The 22793-nt window shown below is 39.1% G+C and overlaps 1 protein-coding gene across 5 annotated transcripts in view; it reads left to right on the forward strand.

The window, feature by feature from the left end:
- PAX3 (paired box 3) overlaps nucleotides 1-22793 on the forward strand; it is a 61119-nt gene that overhangs the window by 5381 nt on the left and 32945 nt on the right. The window lies entirely within an intron of this gene.

The following is a 22793-nucleotide window of genomic DNA, read 5'->3' on the forward strand; positions in this document are numbered from 1 at the left end:
ATATGTGGAGGAGGCACTTCAGATATATTTGCTGTGATTGTGGAGCCTTGCAGTATTCTTTTTGGTTTCCTGTTTGCTATGGAGAAGTGTTTCCAAAGACTGTTTAATACATTTGATGATGGATCTTGCTTTCTGTGCTGTCAGTATACACTCAGCTCTGGGCTGTATCTGTTATTTCTGCTGCATGTGTACAGCATTGTGCAGCGATTGCTCCTATTTGACACGTATGATCCCCGGCTATGGGACCTGTACATGGTGATGGCAGGGGCAGATAGTATACAGGGGGGTGGGGGGCTAGGAGGGGTGAAGAAAGTCCAATGGAAGTTTACAGAGCCTGGAAGATTAGTTTTAGACTTCAATAGGAAACCACAGGAGTTATTCCTTCAAAATACACAAACTTATTTCAGCTGTTTTCAGGGCCTTTGATAATAATTCCACTCCAACAGAAACATTTGTCCTAGAAGAAATTAGAAACAGAAGCCCTGTATTTCCCGATGCAGTTTAATAGGTGCATATTTTTATCCTCATTTTCCGAGAGAGAAAACAAAATCAAACTGTCTATTGGGTCATTTGTGAGGATAAGGAGCAGGCTTACAGTATCTATCTATCTATCTATCTATCTATCTATCTATCTATCTATCTATCTATCTTTGTCATATATTTCTATCTATCTATCTATCTATCTATCTATCTATCTATCTATCTATCTATCTATCTATCTATCTATCTATCATCTATACAGTTGTGGTATTTGAGGGGCCACCCTGAACAATCCTTACTAAGGTCCAGCATGAAGCCACAAGCAATTCTAACACACATCTTTGATAATCTGAAATGTCCCAGTGTATTATAGATAATTGTGTCTGTTATTTATTGTCAGACATGTGTTAGGGGTCTTCCCAGGCTTAAGGAATGCCAGATAATATATGGCAATATTAATCTGAGTGTGTGTGTGTATTGATATGTTTACTTTAGTATAGTGGGGATATATCTGTCTGGTTTTCTATCTATCTATCTATCTATCTATCTATCTATCTATCTATCTATCTATCTATCTATCTATCTATCTATCTATCTCTCTATCTATCTATCTATTATCTATCTATCTATCTATTATCTATCTATCTATCTATCTATCTATCTATCTATCTATCTATCTATCATCTTGATGGCATATGTATGTGGCAGTATGTGTATATAGATAGTTTATGAGGGTGTACAGCACCAGCAAAGGAACAGAATTAATTCCCAGATGTGTTCCTGACAAGAACTAAAAATAAACAGGAGAGGGGTTGCACCCCAGAAAGCCTTACCAATTTCTCATGAAATACCATGTAAATTCAGCAACATTTCAGGTACCCCTGCATTTTGTCATTGCTGTGTATATAGCTCGCCCAGATATATCCATTGCAGTCTTCCTCCCACTATACGTCTACCTGTCTCTGCCCCAGTGGATTTAGGCAGTTTGGGCTTGTCTTCTATTATTGCCATCGGTGTCCCTATACAGGCACTAGAAGGGACAAAAAGTACCAAATGAGCTGGTCAAACATTTGTACAACTTTTCCATCGATGACAAAGGAGCCTCTCCATACACAATCTACACTTGGAGATGAACTTGGGGGACAAAGGAAGGAGAGTCCATTGAAACTCACACTTTGGCTTTGCTCAGACAAAGCTTCAGCTAGAAGCAGCTTGGGCTGGACAAAGGAGAGGCTGCCTTTTTTATAATTCAGGGAGAAAAGAGTGAGAAAGCTGCCCCACAAAAGCCTCAGAAAAGACATTATGGGCTTGCAATGAGGGATGAATAATTCAATAGCCACTGCTACTGAGAGTTTTATGGACTCTTTACTGTGAAAGAAAAAAGGCCACTTTTACCTACAAAATGTCTCTGGGCTTGCAGGATGGCTGAAAGAAACTTACTGAACCATTAACCCCTCTAGGCTGCCTCCATTCATCCAGGACATAGATGGAGAGATATTGATAGATAGCTAGATAGATAGATAGCCAGATAGATAGCTAGATAGCTAGATAGATAGCCAGATAGATAGATAGATAGATAATAGGATACTTACATACAGATGTGACAAATAAAACATGTCTGAGCATTCCAAGAAATTCTACTATGAATAATGCATTGGGGCAGCTAGTAGCTCCAAGTCCCTGGCGCCCCCTTGTGGTGGTGACAGGCTGGAGGCAGTCACAGGGACTTCGGCTCCATACAGCACCAGCAGACTCTTGATGCATTTTGCAACAAATGGATATCATTAGGAACAATGCAACTAAGTATGAAAGGAAACTTTTCTCGTCTCTGCTTTTGATTTCTGTAGAGATTTCTGAAGCTCCAGAAATAAATGCCACCAGCTTTGCAGGATGAAAATGTTCCTGCCTCAAAATATGACAGGTTAACTCTTTACTGTACTCCTTTAACTTATGACTAATTGACTGCTTGCGTTAATTATTGTATGAATTCACTGCTTTTAATAGTAGTAACATAGATAGAATTGTATCTCTCTCTCTAATCATTTTATATATTATGTATCTTTATATTATTTAAATCTGTGTTATAAAAACTCCAGTGGTGGATTGTGCTAAAAAATATGAGCAGCCACTTTAGAGTTGATTTACTAAAGGAATAGATAAAGTGCACTTAACAAAGGGAATGTTTATTGAAATCATCTTCATGGTTACATCAGTTGCCAAAGTTGAAAATGAATGTGAAATAATAGTAAATAAGGTGAACCTGAGTTCATTTTGAATACCCAGTGTGAGGAACTATGATTTTTGTTAGCATCATTGGTTGAGTGAAGTTATCAGCTTTAACTTATTAACTAAGCTAAGTAAACATCCACTTTGCTGAGTGAACAGTTTCCTTTAGGCCTTATTCACACTGCCATGCTGCCGTAATGAATTGCATGTCACCCCAAAGCATGCCATGCACAGCAATGACAAAAATGCTGCATGCAGCTTTTTTGTCGCCTTTTGGTGCATTACGCAGCCAAATAAAATGAATAGGCTGTCTTAACGCAATGCATTGCAACAAATGTGTGTAATAACGCAGTGTGGCAGTGTAGAACTCTTCCACACTATCGCATTTTTGCACAATTTTAGTCAGTTGAGGTGTGTTGGTCTGCCATAATACAATGCACATAAATGCATTACGCTATTTCTGGCAGCACACCACAATGCACACCCGTCAGCAAGGTGCTTTGGGGTGCCATTTAAAATGAAGGACAGCATAGTGCAATAACGCATGTAATGTGATGCTTGTGATGCTATGGTAATGCTTGCTGTAACAAGTCCATAGTGCAAAAGGGCCCTAAATCAACCCTATAGCTCCACTTCACCATTGCTGTGAATGATTGCTTTTTGTATCATTGTTGACTTAGTTCCCTGGTCATTCTAGTAGCAGTTTCATAAATGTAGAAGCTGGCTCTGGAACCCAGGGTGCAGTTGTAAGGCTCCTCTGACAAGTCCTGTATATTACGAATAGGATGAATTGGAAGAGTCTCTTCTATGCAGTTGTAGGGCTCCTATTCAGGGGCGTAACTAGAAATCACAGGGCCTCCTTCTCCTCCACGATCGCTTGCTGGTCCTGCCTCCTCCGTCACTGGACCCCACCTCCTTGATCGACGTGCCTGCCTCCCCATTGCTAAGACCTGCCTCCTCGATCGCTGGGCCCCGCTTCCTCCATCCCTGCCGACGACGGGCCCAGCCAACTCCCCTGAAGCTGCTGGTTGTCATCGACTCAGCAGCTGTGAGGAGGTACGCGCCGCTGCACATGTGAATGGCTGCATGTTTCTCCTCACAGCCGCCAGTGACAGCCAACAGCCTGAAATACCATAGCGACCCAGGCGGCCCGCACGGCATCAGGGGGATGTCCTGGCCGGGCCCCCATGTGCCCCGGGGCCCCATATCGGCTGCCTGGGTCGCTATGGTGATTGTTACCCCACTGCTCCTATTACAAAGGCCTGTATATTAGGAGTAGGGTGAATTTGAAGAGTCTCTTTTTGCTGTTTTAGGGCTTCAATGACAAGTCCTTCATATTAGTAGGAGAAATGATGAATTGGAAACGTTTCTTCTATGCAGTTGTAGGATTTCTATGACAAGTTCTGTATATTAGTAGTATTAATTATGAATTGGAAGAGTCTCTACTATGCAGTTGTGGGATCTCTATGACAAGTCCTGTATATTAGTAGGGTGAATTGGAAGAGTCCCTTTGTTCAGTTGTAGAACTCTGATAACAAGTCCTGTATATTAGTAGTAGGATACATTGGAAGAATCTCTTTGTACTGTTGTAGGATTTCCAGGACAAGTTCTGTATATTAGTAGGATGAATTGGAAGTCTTTCTTTGTATAATTGTAGGACTCCTATGGTAGGTCCTGTATATTAGTAGTAGGGTGAATTAGAAGTCTCTCTTTGTACAGTTGTAGGACTCCTATGGTAGGTCCTGTATATTAGTAGTAGGGTGAATTAGAAGTGTCTCTTTGTACTGTTGTAGGACTCCTATGATAGGTCCTGTATATTAGTTGTAGGGAGAATCAGAAGTCTCTCTTTGTATAGTTGTATGACTGTTATGACAAATCCTGTATATTAGTTGTAGGGTGAGTTGGAAGTCTCTCTTTGTACAGTTGTAGGGCTCTTATGATAGGTCCTGTATATTAGTAGTATGATGAATTGGAAGTCTCTCTTTGTACAGTTGTAGGGCTCTTATGATAGGTCCTGTATATTAGTAGTATGATGAATTAGAAGTCTCTCTTTGTGCAGTTGTAGGGCTCTTATGGCAAGGTCTGAATATTAGTAGAATGAATTGGAATTCTCTATTTGTACAGTTGTAGGGCTCTTAAGATGGGTACTGTATTTTTAGTAGTATGAATTGGAAGTCTCTCTTTGTACAGTTGTAGGACTCCTATGATAGGTCCTGTATATTAGTAGTAGGGTGAATCGAAAGTGTCTCTTTTTGTATACTTGTAGGGCTCTTATGATAAGTCTTGTATATTAGTAGTAGGGTGAATTGGAAGTCAATCTTTGTACATTTGTAGGACTCCTATGATAGGTCCTGTATATTAGTAGTAGGGTGAATTGGAAGTCAATCTTTGTACATTTGTAGGACTCCTATGATAGGTCCTGTATATTAGTAGTAGGGTGAATTAGAAGTCTCTATTTGTACTGTTGTAAGGCTCTTATGGCAAGGCCTGTATATTAGTAGGATGAATTGGAAGTGTCTTTTCTATGGAGTTGGCCTCATCTCAGAGTTCAGTGTTTGGGACAAGCCTCCTAGACCATATGGGAACTAAAAACAGAAATAGGAAGAGCTCATTTATTTTCCCTTCATTCTGTGTCCTCATTCACATTGTCTTCTCTAAACGTGAATTGGGTCCTCTAAATATTTCTGTTGCTGCTCAGTGTGACATTTACAGCTCTGCGGAGTGTATTAAAGGGCTGCCAGCTGAATGGGTCCCTGTGTTTCCCCCATGCAGAGTGGAACTGGCCCCCAGGCGGCGTCACAATGCATTTGTCCCTGGTCAGGCGCTCAGCCCCAATAGACTCTGTGCAAACTCTTCCCAATCTCTGAGCTCTGGAGGCAGATTAAATTGACTTCTTTCTTCCTTTCTCACTTTCATCTTGAACGATTCCCGCCCTCTCTAGCCCCAGGCAAACATTCGTGAAATTTCTACAGCCTCCCCTATTTCTTTTATTTAACCCCTTGTGGTGGTAGAATCTGGACAACATGTTTAGGGCTTTCTAAGCACTAGGAAAGGATCTCCATGGTGCCTAATAGAAGTCAAATACTGCAAGGAGTGTGATATAAAATCAGATGAAAATAAAATGGAATGCTTAGCGCCCTCCAGTGGCCAAATCAAACTCCTCTGGGCCTGGGCAGTGCTTTCTCTGATAGCATGTAATGCTCATATATTAGTTTTGAGGGAAAGCTATTGTATAATTCTAGCAAGCACATATTTTGAGATCCTTTTGTAAAGTTGACATAAAAGTAATTTTGATACCAAATACTCATGACGGTATTTGTACAGGGCTCTGTTGATTGTCACTCCAATGGCATTCGAGATAAAAAATCAATAACATCAATTACAAGACAAAGCACAAACATATTTTAGTGTGTTCGCTTAATCATTATGGATTTGAGACAACCCATAGACTTGCATTAGGAGCAGCAATATTGCACTATTAAGCAGAAAGAACAGTATATATATCTACCAAGCAAATTCATTTCTGTAAATGAGATCACACACAGGCACACACTATCCTTTTACCGCTGCATGTAACCAGCTCTTTAGGTGCCCACCTGCTGGTACTTGTAGTTCTCTATTAGCTGGCAGCCAGTAGGTTGCATAGTTTTGAATGGGGGACTTTTTGTAAGGAAGTTGAAAGGGGTCTGGCATAAGAAGCACACATGGCAGCTCCACAGACATGGTTTTGTTCTTAGTGAAAGCTTCTCTGCAGGGACAGACATATTTTGTTGCTGTGGTCACGGGATGTTGACAGAGCAGTGCTGTATATGGGACACGCGACTGCCAGCCCAGAGCTTAAATATTTAGATGCAACCTGACAATCAGGGACTTGTTGCCTATCTTTTATCTGCCTCAAGCAGAGTCATGTGGCAGTTAGATGGTCATCTTGATACTACTATCCAGGGTCAACTGCTATACACTACTACTCTCCAGGGTCATATTAGCAAAGGGACAAAAAAAAGGTATTTATGTCAGGTCCACCAGGACAGGTGACCCACCAACAGACCTTTATGTAATGGAGTTTGGAGCCTTGTGAGGCTGTAAAGTAGGAAAATCTATTATTTCAGTTTATGAGATCCATATAATATTTAACCCTAGCTGTTTCAGCTTCAGTGCTGTGATACCTTCAGTGACGCAATCCCATACATCTGCATGGAGCAGCTTGGCTTCACTTTCAGTGGTGTGCAGTGATAAGGATGCACCTAATGTCCCATTGGAAACATTTGGTCTTAATCCATAGTTTTCCTCTAAGAGCTTTGAACAATGCATAAGGCCTTTAGTAACTCTGAATGTATTCTCATAAATTTGCTGCTTTTTACAGGGTAGGCAAAATATATGGATGTGTAGCGCTACCCCCGTAGGAGCCGCTGTTTGCCCGGTTCACTTATAATCGGTCTAGGGGATGATTTTCAGCTGCCTTCCCAATAGCACTAACCGCCCACTTCTGGTGCCCATAAACTGAGGTCCACTTCAGTAGTAAAATGCTAAGTAAACAATTTATTGAACATCAATGGGAGATAGGGTATAGGGGTTCTAAGTGTCCAGGGGTAGCCATCAGTAGCTCCAGACTCACCAGACTTTGTAGATGTATCAGTGCAAATCCACCTGGGAGACAGCAGATAGCCACTGATGTAACAGACTGACAGGATGGATGCAGATCCTCAATCAGGAAAGACGCCGACCATGCTCTGAAGTCCACTTAGTTCCAGGGTACTTCAAGAGCCTGCACTGGTCCCGGTTCTCTTCCTCTTTCAGTCTCACAGGCCTCCTTCATGTTAGAGGGCTCAGGGAAATCTTTTTCCTCACACCACACCAGCCCATGCCCACTCCCAGGCCTCGGCCTAGCCTGGGGGGCAGGCTGAACAGGACCCAGCTGGTCCCGGCTCGTCTGAGCACATGGCAGATCCCCCAATATATGTACTCTATCCCAGCATGCACCACCGGCTGAAATAAGCCCAGTGATTGGCTGCTGTACTGTGCATACATTACAGTATCTTCCATTGGCTGTCCCACAATATGACAGAGTCACACTCTGCCCAGGGGGGTAAGTCAAGGCTAGACACCTGGGATTAACCAGATAATTGCCACTACAAATCTAGCCAGGCTGACTACAGGTGACAGGTGACAAAAGGTGATGGGGGCTACAGATGTATGAAATGCATTGATTTCTATAGGGTCCTTTCTCACCAAAAATTTCTTTGAGGTGCCTTGGAGAGAATTCCATTCTACATTTTTTGGTGCATTGGCCTGCATTTGAGCAATCAAGTCTTATACCAAAAAAAAAAGTATGAAGCTCTACTATTTTATTCAATGGTGCATTTCACATACATGCAGCTAAACACAGTCTATATATAAAGCAGTTTCTGACCATTGGAGTGCACATCCATCCTTTACTGAACTAGACGGTGATAACCAATTATAAAAAAACTCATTTTTATAAAGTTAGCATTTTTAAAAATAATTATCTGAATGAGAGACCTTCAAAAGCCCAACCAACAAATCTAAAATATATTTATTAGTTAGAAAGTTTGTTAATCCTAGCCTAGTAGACAGTTGTGACCATTCAGTGTGTATCACGGGGCAGAGACAAACTACAACGACTGACAATGAGTCTTATGGCTATGCACAAAGACAGATGTGCAGTTTATACATGGTGTAGTTCGTAGTTTACATCACTGTATAATTCAATAAAGAACTTTAAAATCCCTGCACGGCAGCACAGAGCAGTCCTGGGGATAATTTACAATGTCTACATGTTGATTTAATGTTTATTCATGTATTACACTCATTTCACTGTTTGTAAATGGCACACACTGGAAGTAAGCACCATGCCGGGGAGTCTTTTTTATGGGGTGTATAGTCAGCTCCCTGGCAAAATCCTAATAGTGCTGCTGGACTGCTGCACACTGCAGGAGTGATAGATCAATCAAACCTTTTTTTTTCCTCTGGAGAAGGAATTTACTGGGGAAATGTCCAGCTTTGCTGGAACTTGTAGTTCTACACACACAGAAGGCATAGGTCATCAGTCTGTGGATATTGAGAGGGATTTACTAGACAAGGAATAGGCATGCTTGCCCACAGACCCAATTAGGTTGAAGGGAAGTATGGACTCAAGCTTAAAATTAGGGATGAGCAAAAATTAGAATTTTAATTGAAATTTTGGTGATAATTGGGAGATTTCATTGAAATTTAAGCAAAATGTATTAGAGTCAATGGAGAAGGCAAAATGAAGGTGGTTTTAGGGCCGCAACAAGCTGCACCTTGCTCCTCAGGGTTACAGAAGCTGCAACTAGCCTAGACCTGTAGTTGTGCTATAACAAGACATAAACAGCAAAAAAATAAACAAAAAGTGACAGTATACAAATAACATTTAACACACACAGAGGGAACAAAAGTTAAACAAGAACAATCAATGAAGTAAACAAAACAACCTCTATTCACACTGGAGCGGCTGTCTGGGCGTATTCGGCTGTACGAATACGCGCAAAGCCGCTTCAAACAGAAACACTTCAATGTGCATTGTTCATACTATTGCACCTAAAATGGTGCAGGCGTGATAATCCGGCAAATTCCGCACGTTCGCGGCTACATAATGGCCGCAAATGAGCGGAATCCGTGCAGTTGTTTCACATGTAGCATTTGCGTTCCGCATGGAAAACCACGCGGGAAATGCAAACGCTCTATGTGAATGGAGCCTAACCCTTATTTGGTATCTATTTACTGAACATAACCTCATCTAATAAATATATTTACCAAAAAAGGGGTATTATATTGTGTTTGTGTGCAATAATAATTAATTGGAATGTATTTTCTACTGAAAATATGGGTTTGGTTAACAGTTGCACTAATATCGTGTGAAATAAAAAATTGCAACTGCCACCGTTTAATTCTACTGGGTCTCTGCTGTCAGAAAATATAATGTTTTAGGGGTTTAAAGCAATCTTCAGGCCTAAAATGTGCATTTTAACATGTGTACAAATAATTTAAAAAAAACAAGCAAAACTCTAAGAAAAAAATAATATTTTTTTTTCAAGTGTATTTTGTCTGAGCACTCAGTGGGTGAAACTGAAAGTCTCCGCTTAGATTATGACCAATACAGAGAGGTGGGGTGCATTCCATTACAGCTCTCTCTGATCAGCTATTTAACTGTTAATAATTGTGACAGATGATCCCTCGGAGGGTATGATGTGAACAGGGCACTTGGTGGCCATAGCACTCCCCTGTGTAGTAGAGATGCCTGGGGCTCCTCCAGCTTTACACACTCCTTCTGAGTAATGGAGCGGAACTACAACAGCCCTGCACTTCATGCAAGGAGAAATGGACTGGATCGCTGAGCAGTAAATCTCAGGGCTGTCAATAACATTTCTGTCATGTCTGAGCCTAGATCATACGTGCTTGGATGGTAACTGTGTGTGACAGACAGCCGTGTAGCTGTGTCGTTCTGTGTGCTAGCAAATCACTGCCATCAGGAAAACCTATGTATTTTAAAAATCTGTTATTTAAAAATCCTCATTTAAATAATGACACTAATTGCAAGTGAAACTTTGCTATATGTACAGAGCGTATTACTTCCTAAAGGTCATCAGAACTAACAGGATAGTTCTCCTGAAAAGTAGAAAGCTGGTTGAGGAAGTTATCCCATTTCTCTTAGCTGAGACAAACTGGACCGCACTTTGTTAGAGGTATTTGTGTGCCTTCCTCTGGATCAACTAGTGGTTATAGTACTAGTCAGGAAGTGGTTATAGTACTAGTCCAGTAGGGGTTATAGTCTTAGTCGAGTAGTGGTCATAGTGCTAGTCCAGTAGTGGTTATAATCTTTGTCAAGTAGTGGTTATAGTCTTAGTCGAGTAGTGGTTATAGTGCTAGTCGAGTAGTGGTTATAGTGCTAGTGCAGTAGTGGTTATAATCTTTGTCAAGTAGTGGTTATAGTCTTAGTCGAGTAGTGGTTATAGTGCTAGTCGAGTAGTGGTTATAGTGCTAGTGCAGTAGTGGTTATAGTCTTAGTCCAGTAGTGGTTATAGTCTTAGTCCAGTAGTGGTTATAGTGCTAGTCCAGTAGTGGTTGTATCAGACAAACAGTTTTCTTTAACTCTTGGCGCTAATGGCTGCCAGCTCGACGATCCACTTGCTGTTGCATACTCAAAGTTTTCAACAGTTTATCACAGTTTTTCACACAGACTTGAGGGGCTGCTCATCCAAGGCTCTGGGGCTTCCACCACGAACATAGAAAACAAAAGGGAACAGAGCGCCACCTCCGTGTGTAAAATCGCTTATTAAGATAAATAAAACAAGGGATAAATGTACTCACAAGCAAATGTTTTCATCACGCATTAACAAAAAACAAGAGGCCCATGAAAAGTGTCACTTACCTTGTTCCTGCGAGCCCGCGCTGTCCTCTGCAGTGTGCACCCGGCCGATGCCAGCATTTGGCTTTCAGTTTCGTTTTCAGGCGTCACAGCGGGGGACGGCGGGAAATTCAAAAGTGCAAACATGACATTTACACAAGATACACACAATACAATGTAATCTGCTATAATTACATTTATGTATCAAACTATTTCACTTCAATTTTGTCCCTATAGCTTTGTCTAGTGCCCTGCCTGACACTTTTACTGTTCATTCTGCCTGGAAACTTGTGAAAGTCCATGGCATCCAAAAAGCGTCCCTTTAGGTCAAAAGCGGTTTTAGACCAGCTAGAAAACAGCAATAATAAATTGGAATCACTTGCAGAATTGAGTGATAGCGATTCGTTGGGAAATTCGTCATCAGACACTGAAAGTGATGACAGCGACGATTCTGCGACTGAGCTCAGTGATGTGCCAACTTGGTACTCTATTGACTATGGTACGGATCAGGCAGCGCCCCCAGAATTCCCATTTAATGGACCATTTTTTTAATGATTATATTATCATTTTTTATAATTATTTATTATATTATAATTTATGATTTCGTGTTTCAAACTTTATCATACCTGGGATGTCTACCGGACTCTTGTTTGGACAGATTTAGGTGAGTTATTCCTAAGATTTACTAAGAATTAAAGGACTACAATATAAAACAACAAATTGCCATGAAAAACAATGTACCGCTTTGGCATGCTAAAATCCTGAATAATCATACCGCCAGGGACGTTAAACTGCAGTGACAAAAAAAATTTAAGGAGCTGGATGGAAATTTTTTCTCAAATGGACAAAATTCTATCAGTGAATGTGATTCCTATTCAGAAAACTCCATTTATTCCAAAATCGAATGTTAAAATCAAACAAACATTTGAACAACATTCTACAACGATGGCATTATTGGATGCTCTGACAAGATTTTTTATATGAATGTTCATAGGACAATCTACCAGTGTATGGGCAGCTTTACTTTCTCTGTTTATTTTGGTGATCATTGTTATGTCAGAAAGTGAGCTGAAATGCAAAATGTTTAAGGTGTCACCAGAAGTGAGGAGAAATATTCCAATGGGGAGACTTGTTATGAAAACTGTATAAGAAGGGAATTGCTCTCCACAAGTCAAATGAAGTCTCCCAAGTGGAACAGAAACAGCTACTCTTTCCTACTCTATCCCAAAAAAATGGTTTTGTCTTTAGATACATTATAAGAGTTGAACGCCATGGGAAGTGTCTTACTTCAGTCTATTTCACCATAAAAGAAACTTGCAGAATTATTTTGCGTAGCTCGAGCCGTATACCCTTTGGATTCACCATGACCTTTGTCTCCAACTTGACTGACATTCCAATGTAGTGCATACTTATGGTAAATGGTTATTCCCTTTCCTTTGCAGCGAGTGAACATTTGGCTATTGGTTGCTGCGATTTTCCATTCTGCTGGAAGGTATAACCAGCACTTCCAATGGCCAGAATAACTTTGCTGTTAACCCCTACATGGCTTGATTAGCACAAGTGATGTTTATGTAGCCTTACTTAGATTTAACAATTCTGACGTATATCTCTCTGAGGCAAAAACGCAAGTCACCAATTTGTTACATTTATTTTAGCATCACTCCTGGTAAATATAAATTTCTCCTTTGTTTATAATTAGGAGAAACCAGGGAAAATATAGTCATTAAATGATATTTCTTATTCTAGTAAATATTCCTTCAAGTACAGTAACACTATTTTCAGTATTCCTGTATAGCCTCCGCTGTTTAGGTGCCATACAGCAGACATATGGTTAATCCTGGGTGTATATACAGCAAAGGGGACAGTAAAAAGGTAATTAAGTTGTTTTAATACCTCATCTTAGGGGTTGCTTTACAGCTGTTTTACAACCAGACATTAGAATGTGAAAAGGATGTATTTAAGTAGTCTCTTTGGGCAAATATTGATTAAGTAGTTGTTTGTTGACACCTTTGTCACCTCTGGAGAAGCCTTTGGCTTTGCCCCCTGTGTTTTATATGCCATTGTTATTGGTTCCTAATGAGATCAAAGAGTGATCATTTCAGTTTATCTGACTTGGAAAATCCTATTTGGCTGCTAAGCCCTTTCGTGGATTTTTGGCTGCTCACTGGTCTCTGTATGACTAGATTCAGATTAATTATGCTTTTGATCTCATGACTTACGACTAAAGATCAGGTTTCTCTAATTAAAATATTTAGTTTGTGAGATGCATCATCAATGCAATTTTTTTTTCATTTTAACACCATTGTTTTAAAGCAATTTTGTCACATGCAGCAAGACAATACTACTCGATTAGTCACAGTTCATATAGCACTGGCTGTGGCAAAGTAATATATGCTTTTTCTGTTTTAAAGCAAATGTATAATATTTTGCATATATTTTCTCTTTTTATGCCAGCAATAATTAAGTGCAATTTTATTTATTTTTAATGTTTTTTTTGTAAAATAATTTGAAATATTGCAAAATAATATTTATTATTTACATATTTCCTGCCAGAAGGTGAAAGGATAGGCTTCTTTGCATGTGTTTACCAGGCTACATTTAACTGCTCTTCTGAAAATATACTTTACACTTTTTACAAACAATAATAGTCACTTGTGAATGTTTGCTTAGCTTAGGGAATAACATGAAGCTGTGTCCACTTTATTCTTCCAATCTTGTATAAGAAAAAATCACTTTTTTTTTATTTCTTTTGTGGATGGTTGGAAACTTCAAAGTAAACATAGCTTTACCATAGTCACTAAGCTATGTGAACATTCACCTTTTAAAGTAAAAAAACACTTTGCAAAGTAAAAATTCACTTTGCCAAGTGATCATTCTCTGTTTCTTTAGTAAATTAACCCAATGATTAATTGACTCATTCCAATCCTTCCTTCCTCTCTTGATGCTTTGTACAGTTCTGGGCAGACTTAGTTGGAAAGATACAGTGTGAAAGCAAACAGCTTCTGTTCTTCTGTCTCTTTCAAAACCTGTAATGATCTGTAACAGCAGGTCACCCTATCCTGAAAGTTTATTTGTAAAAGAAAGATTTTATATAAGCTTTAAAATAACATAAAACATCATCATAATAATGTGTAAAACAAATTAATCTAAATTAACCCAAAATTCACATTACAATAAATTTACACTGCCATTGCTGAGCGATTAGTAATGGAACATAAGCACTTTTGGAAACCTTTATTTATGTTTTTAACACTTTTGTAAAAAGGTTTCTTTAAGTTCGAATTTTAGAATATTACATTGAGTAATTAATTTTATATTAACATTGCCATGTTAAGCTGCACATGCATGTATAGAAAATTGGTCAATTTCCCCATCCATACTAATTAGCATGCATGGAGGGATCTCCCCTGCTGGCTATTGTATGTCGGCTGTTAGAATACCCAAACACTGACTGCCACTGGTGGCAGTTACTGTTTGTCAGACAAGATTGCAGTTACTGTTTGTCAGACAATTTTGGCTCCTTCTATTTTTTTTTTTTGTGTCGGAAGGATCCACCCACAATTTAAATTTCAGAAGATTCACTGGAATTTGCCAGAATTCTAACAGTATATGGCCAGCTTTACTGTCAACATTGATAGACTTGGTAGAAACATTGTTAATTAGTAACCTGATACATGTACTTGGTGACTGATGTCTTTCTAAGTAACTCCTTTTATATCAGCAAAATGTCAGAATTAATCTGTGATCTGATTATAGTTACATTGTGACTAGTTGCTAAGGGATATTGCACTTCATGTAAAGGAGACCTTTCCAGCAGAGCATATCTTCTCCAGTTTAAGGTTTCCTCCTTTAGCAGTGAAACGACACCAAGGAACGAGTAAAGAGCAGTGAGAGGTGAAAGAGCACAGGTCACTGCTCTCAGCGGGTGGAAGATGTGGTCACAAGATGAGTGACAGGGCCGACACCAACATGAGTTCACTTGTGGTTTCCACAACATGATCATTGCTGCCCATCCTCTTCCTAAATATTTTCCTTCTCTCTTTCTTTTGTGCATGCACTTCATTTTAATCTTTGTTACATTCCTTTAGCATCTGAGACACAGGGCCAGACATTTTAATACGAAGCTTGAAGTACAAACCTAAATTTTACTTCTCCCAAACAGTTTTGGACCACAAAATGACTTCACAGATGTGAAGGCAACCTACCACCAATACTTGAGTTCAAACGATTTCTCAGTTTTAAATGAAAATGTGGTTGGCATAGGTTGCATGCATTGATCCATTCTGATGTAATTTGAATGTAAAAGCTGGTTGAATGCGGTGGACTGAAAATTTCACCCATTACCTTCCTCTTCCAAGAAGCAACTAGCCACTGGGTTATAAAATCAAGAGCTTTTTTGATCGTGAAGGGCTTCTTCAAAAGAATTTTAACAATTGCGTTTCTATTATTGTTCTTTCTCTGGTTGCAGACAGATGGAATTTATTGCTAATCAGAAGCAATTTACTGACATGCTTTTTGGTTATTTATTAATAGTTAATGGTGCTTATTTACTATTATTACAGAGGGTGCATGGTTAGAGGACAAGGGAATCACATGGACAAAACTTTGCTCAGTTTCCTCCTAAACACTGATTTACAAAGTACACCGTGGTAATTAGATGGATAGCTCTAATGATCTCTTAGGAATATTGATGTCATTCTGAATTAGTGCTAATGAGCAGTTATTGGCTGCCTTCTGCCTGTGGTAATATTAGCCTATAAGCATGGTGAACGTAGATTGAAATTGGTGGGTGACATCTGTATTGGTGGTTTACATCACAGACATCACATAATACGTGTCTCAACAATTTCAACAGCAAATTCAGGCATGCCTGGAAAGTTATGCTTGGCGATGATTCCTCCTTATCCCCACAAGAAAATATGATATTATAATCCACAGTGGGGGGAATTTATCAAAACTGGAGCAGACAAAATCTGGAGCAGTTGCCCATGGTAACCAATCAGCTTCTATTCTCAGTTTGTTCAGTTAAGATTTGAAAATGAAAGAGAGAATCTGATTGGTTACCATGCACAGCTGCTCCAGATTTTGTCTGCTCCAGTCTTGATGAACTCCCCTCAGTGTGTTTCAATGAGGTAATTAAACCTCAATATTTTACCCAGGAATTCAACTATTTCCTAACTGTCTTCAGTTTTGAAAACATTCTGCAACATCTACATGGATGTCTGTATATGTTATCCATAGACATCCTTTAGATTTTAAGTTGGCCTTGAAAGGCCAGTGTATTCTTTCGACTGTATGCCCCACTTTATCCATTGGGGCTGATTTACTAAGAGAGTATGGGTTACGCTGCTAAGGGAAAATTAATAAACAAGGTGAAGTTGTGCTCGCTCTGAATGCCCAATCATGAACTTAACAAATGGAGGAAGTGAACAGAGCATCACCTTATTCACAAACCTTTGCTTAGTGAACAGTCTCAACCCCATGGTGCTCATACAAAGTGCATACAACTGTGTGCCATACCCTAGCTCCTGATCCACATGTCTTATGCCCCTTTCCTCAGCTCCAGCATTACTGAGCTGGTAATGTTTGCTTGTGATTTTAGGCTTGAGATTGGCATTCAAACCTGGGAACCACTAATCCATATAAACCAGTCACCTTCCATTATCACCTACGCTGGAATCAGAAATGTGATTGGTCTTTGTTTTGCATGCAGTATTTTAATTATAATGGACAATGTAATGTAATCCTTTAGAGAGGGAACTGGTACAAAACATATTTATCAGGGCAAACATATTTCTTAATTATGAAATACCAAAAATGAATGTATTCTTTTAGATTGTAAGCTCTTACAAGCAGGGCCCTCCTAACCCTCTTGTATTGAATTCTGTTGTAACTCTACTGTCTCCGTTTATTATGCAGGATGCTGTGCAAACTGTTAGCACTATATGAATCCTGTATATTGCTAATAATGGTACACTTCATTCAAAATTAAAATAGAAGCCATGAGTTATATAAAATGTATGCAACCTATCTGATCAGAGTTTTATGTATTTATCCAGGAAGTGCTGTGTGCACCAGTCCACCTGATGCATCAAGGTGTCAGTATTCAGGACATTTAAATCTGGTTGGTGGTAGACATGCACTGAGCCCTGTGGCGTTTGGTTGCAGTGGGTTACCTGTCAGGTTTATGTAAACAAAGTGAACTTCCTAAATGTAGCACTCTTGCAGGATAGAATTTTAATTTAATATAATACATATTTTATTCCATACAGTAGCATAGTATACCATTTCTATAAGAATTGGTGGACACAAATAAAAAAAAAATAGCATAACATAATTTCATATGTTTTGTGTCTACTGTGTTCATATTAATTCAGAGATGCAGAGTTAAGTAAAATTATTTGAGAACCGCTTTTCAATTAGCTTTCAGAATCTGCTACAAGGAATTCATTAAAGTTGGAGAGACATATATATGCTTTAATTACAACTATGTAGGCCACATGCAGTTAAAATAATATGTCATACAGAAGAATGGAGCTTTCAAGATCATAGAGGAGCCTTTGTCATCAACATCCTGCTGCCGCCTGCAGTATGGGCAACCCTGGGGTAGACGTAGAACACAAAATATATGTTTGCTTCATATGCAACCATTGTTGTGCTGGCAGAACACAAAACGTTTCACATGTTGCTGAAGTCAGTGAAAGAACAAAACCGTTCTTTTAGTGGCCCTAACCCAGCTGAACTGGCAGCAATGTCAAGTCACTGAAGGCATCAGTCAGTAAATACAGCAAATGTGAGAAAGTCTGGATTCTCTATCACTGTAACTAGAGGGCAGTACAGATAGATGCCCATACAAAAGCATATCTGGTTTCAGATTGCATGACAGCATGTACATAATGCAATTATTGGTAGATCAGCTAAAGAGTGAACAAGATTCTTCAACAGGCTAAAAAATTGATTGAACTCTTTCAGAGTCAACCCAAACTGTCCATTTACTTGCACTGCCTACAAATATTGTATTATGGATTCCGCAGTCTATCTAATGCAAGAAGATGAATGCTTCAAGAACCTATACTAAAATTAAGGGAATATAAAATGTCTAATAGCGGTGATCAAATATTTTGAGCTATTATTACAACATTTTACACATATTACACCATGAAGAAATTTTTAATATGACCTTGTCATTCTTCCATGTTTTTGTATTAAAAATTTCTTCATGGTATATATGTATATATATTTGTTGATTAGCCTCTAGAAGGAGCTCTCTGTGGCTCAGTACAGTTTATCCATCTCTGTTAGCAACTAATAAACTATCACTACACAAAGAATGCATTGTTTTTAATGGGTTTGTCTAACCACAGATGTGCATTGTGAGAGGAGGCAGTATAGCACAACTATAGTGTAGCAGGAAGCAGAGTGCACATATGTAATGAGCAAATATGGCTGCCCTCATGTACATATGGGGTGTTATTCACTAAAGAGCCAAAGGATCCAGCCATAGCTTCGGCTGATCCTTTGGCTCGCTTTGGCCACCTTTGCCCTTTGCTTCATTCGGCCAGTAGGAAACAGTTGGGCGGAGCTAGATGTCACCCCTAGCTCCGCCCAATTGTTTTAATTTTGCCGGCATCTGTCAGATGCTTCATTATGTGGTGGGAGTCTGTTGTGTGCAGTCAGGTCGGCTTGCGTCATTTTTTTTCTTTCTTTTCTTAAAAATATCTTTTTTTGTTTTTTAATTTTCCTATTTTTAAAATTTTTTAAATAATTTTTCAACTTTTTTTTTCATTTTCATTTATTTAACTGTTTTGCTATTCTGTTTGCTACCTCGGAGGTACAGAGCAGAATAGCTGAGCCGGCATTCGGCTATTCACTTACTGCCATTCGGCCCCTAAGAGAATAGGGGCGAACGGCAGCGAGTGAGCTGCCGGAGCTTCGGCTCAGCCGATCCAGAAGTTGGACATGCTAAGTCGAAGTCCTCCTGCACTTCGGCTCAGCCGAACAGCTGACTGAAGGCAGCAGATGTACAGCTGATTTTAGCCGATGTACGGGCCAAAATCAGCCGTACCAGGCTGAAGTGAATAGCCGAACAGCATTCGGCTCACTTTACTTCGGACCGAGAAGTTGATTGGTTGCCATGTTCAACCGCTCCAGATTCTGTATGCTCCAGTTTTTAGAAATTCCCCCCATTAGGTTCTGGAAAAAAATTACTAGTTCTGTGAATAAGTACTTTAAATGTGCCCATGACGCTATTTACATGCATAAAGTTAGCTATATCCAGTACATGATTACAAGATTACTTGTCAGAGAAAACATTCCCCTTTGCCAGTCTGCTTTTTGTTTTACAGGACGAAAGAATGAGGAATTAAAAAAATCCTGAATAAACATAAAAAAGGGAACACATGTCTTAGCTTAAATTCTGCAAGGTCTGCTTATATTTATTTGTATTTTCCATTCTTACAAAAAAGAAAAAAAAAAACACAAAAAAAAGGACATTGAGGTTTGGAATATACATAGCGACCCATCAGCCAGTCAGTTGCATACGCCCGCCATCCTGCTCAGCGCTGCAATAGTTACACAAGAAAAATGTGCTGGATGCAAACATACCAACTTCTCAATTAAATCCCTACACCCTGATTAAAAGAAAGACATTGCTATTAGCTTGCTGTGTTTGTACAGTATAAAGAGAATGTAGGAAAATCAGCTCTGACATAAACCATTCATGGTAACTCAGGAAGAAATAGAAACATTTAATTGCTCATTATGATATAGACTAAAATACATTCTTAAGCTCTGCTGTGAGATGAGTCACAATATACTCGACTCTGAAAGCTGAAATGTTTACAGGGAACCTTTGAAATTCACATGGTCAGGAATGCATTTACAGATCTTGGCTTTCCTAGCTTCACTTGCACGATGGTGCCCTGTTGTACAAGTTTTGATAATTTATTACTAGCCACGTTATGTGATTATTATAACTGAACCCACTATTCAAGGCAGAGGCTACCTTTGATTGCTCTGTATGTACAGTCCATCCATCAATAACTTGCAGGGAAGATGATGGTTGATGTCAGAGAGTATTTTGACTCCTCTCAACACTCCTTGAACTTCCACATTTGTACTTCTACTGTTTTCCTTTATTTACAGACATTCCCAGGCTAGGTGAAAAGTGTAAAAGGCAGTTAAACAGCAAATATAAAGCGTTATTTAATCTATAGGTTGTGTGGAGTCTAATGGGTTTTTGAAAATTCCATTGGTGAGATCCCTACAATAGCATTTAACTCCCCCCATGTTTCCATCCAGCATGGTGTTTCAAGCGTTCCTTTTACACTTATGTCTTCTACTGTATTCTTCACAATTTTAAAAAGTCAGTAGGAAAAGTTGTGGCCAACCACAATGGCTTCAGCAGCTATGTATGCCCAGGAACTTGGTAGAGATAGCACTACTGGTGTCCTTGAGGGATATAAGACACTGTTGGCCAGGTTTGACTTGATGTAGTTACTGAAATGTCCAGCTAAAAAGCCATCCATAAGTTGTAATAACTATAATGGAATTCCTTAGTCTGGGCATTAGAGTTCCAGAGTTCTAAAGAGTTCCAACCTGGCCAATCAAGTTCTCATATAATTTGGTTTGCTCCAAAAGTCATCCACAATGTTTATTGAAAGCAAACATTACATTTTGAACAAAGGTATAATTCTTATTCATAAGCCTATCCATTTGTAGCCCCCTTTGTTCTAGTAGTTGGAAGACAATAGCTCCAAAACTATAGCTAAGAAAAGAATGGAGTATATTCTTCCAAATACTGGATTTTGTAGAGTCAGCCCCAATTTTGTTTTCCACGTACATGTATATTTCTGTCTATGTATGCAGATTCACAACTTCTTTATATACAGTCACTATAAAGCAGCTACTTGTGTAAAACATATGCATGTGAGTGCCTGTATCTGGTCTTGGTAAAATGGGAACAGAAGTTGTTTTAGGAAACAATTTGTTTCCTCAATTTTAGAAAATGATCAGCGGTCATTACAGTCCCTCCAGCAGTGAAATATATTGTCTTAAACATCCATCTTTATGAACAGTTGTTTTTGTGTGCTCTATGGCTAATTTCTGTCTTCAGGGAAATTCTATCTGAAACTGCAATAAAACAGACAGAAATAAGATAGGTGGAACATCTTCTGAAAATTAAAAACAGCACCAGAGCCTCAGCAACAGTGGGCACATACAGACCATACTCGGAGGCCATATGACTTCACTCCTTACTACACACTATGCTGTGAGCTGTACTAGGAATGGCAGGACAGAAGTTCATGCAGAGCAAAATATAGCCCCAGCACAGCTAAGGGATACCATAACTGAACTTGTAATTGCAATATACATTTCAGACATTAAAGCTGATGAAACAGTTTTGTGTCAAATGTTTTTGGAAGGAATTGTATCAATCATTTGATAGCTGACACACATAAATTATCACGGTTTGCTACCAAACAATTCTCTGTAAAATTGGACACTTGTACAATATTATAGGAACAAGTTTTAGTCTCTCTCTTTCTCTCACTCCCTATCTTTCGTCGTTTTTTCAGTGGGAAACAAAGCAGAGTTACATGATACATGTTCTTTATATTTTATCTGTCCAGCCATCCTTGGTCATGATCACAAGTATTGTGTCCCTCCTTTTTCCATAGACCACAGTTATCAGCTTACCATTGATCTGGCCCCCCAAAACGTAAAGGTCTTTGAGAGAATAACTATCTTTAGCAATCAGATGACCTAAAAATATTGATAGTTTGGCTTGGAGTTCCATAGCAAAGGCTGCACGCCCTGTTCTAAATGAGTGAATATATCAAGGATACAATTTCCTCTCTAAATCTGATACATCTTACCATTTTTAGATCTAATAACCATGTAGTGCAAATGCCCACCTGATTGGCTATATATTGAATTGTTGAGATATATCAGCTCTCATATTGCACAGTTTTTGTAAATCTAAGGTAGATTTTACAATCAGATTGTAATTGGTATTGCCAGCTTAATGGGCAGTCAGTTAGACTAGTTGAAAATGTGAATTTTCTCATTGCCACACTAGATCAATGGCTAGTGACAATGTATAGAAATATAGTGAAATACACATGCACAAGGAGGTGGAGAGAAAAGATCCTTCATTAACATTTCAACTTTTGTAGGTGTGACTAACATGCTATTCAATATAAGGGTATACCTTGTAACTAAAAAGGCACATAAACTTGCTATACCGAGAGCAAGTGCCCAATTCACAAAAACAAAACCTAAACATCTGATATTGTATTGCATACAGGCATTATATTCTAGCTAGAATGGAAATTCACCTAACAGCCCTGAGTTTAGTAAGATCAGCAGATACATTTAATTTAGGAGCTGATATATAGCAGAAAACTATTCATTGTAGCAGATAGTGGTAATTCCAATGGGCATCTGGGTTGCCTCTTTCATCCTGTTCCATTTTGACTGACTGTCACTAAAACCTGAAACATGAAGTGCATCCTTTGTTAGGACAAAAAGCAAAGCAGATTATTTGCTGTCCAGGCTCAACCAACATTCCTTTGTGGATGTTGCTGCACATGACCTTCTTAAATCAGGAAATCATTGCTGGTGCCCAAAGCTCCACATTAATGGGTTCCTTTTAGAGCATGAGTTTCAAGTAGATTCATTTTAAAAGGGAAATGATGGA

The sequence above is a fragment of the Nanorana parkeri genome, unplaced genomic scaffold (genome assembly GCF_000935625.1).
Source record: "Nanorana parkeri isolate BGI_ZX_2015 unplaced genomic scaffold, ASM93562v1 scaffold1197, whole genome shotgun sequence".
Classification (NCBI taxonomy): Eukaryota; Metazoa; Chordata; class Amphibia; order Anura; family Dicroglossidae; genus Nanorana; species Nanorana parkeri.